Below are 1,127 nucleotides of genomic sequence, written 5' to 3'. Positions count from 1 at the left end.
TTTGACGGTTAGGCTTAACACACTGTGTTGTAGATTACCCTTCAGTGAACTATTTTAAATGTTTAAATTAGATGCCACTTAAATTTATGACACCATCAATAGCTGATTAAACAGAACCAAATATTTCTACTAAAAAAATTTATTTATTTACTCATACAGAACTGGGGTACAGGCCAGAGATGGGGAGGGTGAGAGAACCCACCAGAGACAGAGTGGGGAGCAGAACAGGCAGATAGATGAAGTGCACTGCTGAGGGGAGCAGGGAGTGGGTCAGGAGAGGTCTGGGGTGCCATGTGGTCACCTCTGGGGTAGGTGGGGATGGAACTCATGCGGAAGTGGCTTAAGCTTCTTAGTGCTGTGCTTTAACCTGCTGAGCCACCAGGGAGGGCCCAAACTTTATCTTTTATTTGCAGCAGCAGCACCTATTCGTCCCCATGCCCCCCAAAACATTTCCTCTGTCAGGGCCTTTGTCGGACCTCCCTGAGCTCTGCTGATTCAGGGAACCATCAGTCTCCAAATTCTCCACGTCCATAAGACCTACAGCATCACCTGCCTCGGCTGCCGCCTTACCAACTGCCTGGACCCTTCTGTGGGCACGACTAGTTTTATGATCGTCCATCAACGCCCTATGTAGTCCTGCCTGTTGATCTCAAAGGCCAGTGGTACGATGACTCAGGCATCTACGCTCTCCAGCTCATCGACGACGGCCTGCGACGTCCAAAATGTTTTGTTTTGTAGCTGTGCTCATTCTGGGCACCACTGCCTTGATTTCCATAATTGCCTCTTTAGCAGTTTCCACCACTGCCCTTGTTCAACAAGTCCATACAGCCCATCATGTTAGTGACCTTTCTCCTAATGTTACCCAGGCTCTCGCTTTTCAAGAGCGCATTGATGAAAACTTTCAGGCTCGAATTAATGTTCTAGAGGAGATGGTTGTTTATATTGGTAACCAGATCCAACACATTAAAACTCACTACTTGCTGTCATGATGATTTTAAGTGGATTTGTGTCACTCCCCATCAGTATAACTCCTCTTCTGTTCCATGGAAAAATGTTAAAAATCATTTGCTTGGTGTATGGAATAAGAATGATGGAGGAAAGAATGCAGGAGAGGCATCACAAGACTG

This window comes from Condylura cristata, unplaced genomic scaffold, assembly GCF_000260355.1.
Source record: "Condylura cristata isolate star-nosed mole 26May11 unplaced genomic scaffold, ConCri1.0 scaffold00001, whole genome shotgun sequence".
Lineage (NCBI taxonomy): Eukaryota > Metazoa > Chordata > Mammalia > Eulipotyphla > Talpidae > Condylura > Condylura cristata.
The sequence above is the reverse complement of the archived record's forward strand: the minus strand, read 5'-3'. Positions refer to the sequence as shown.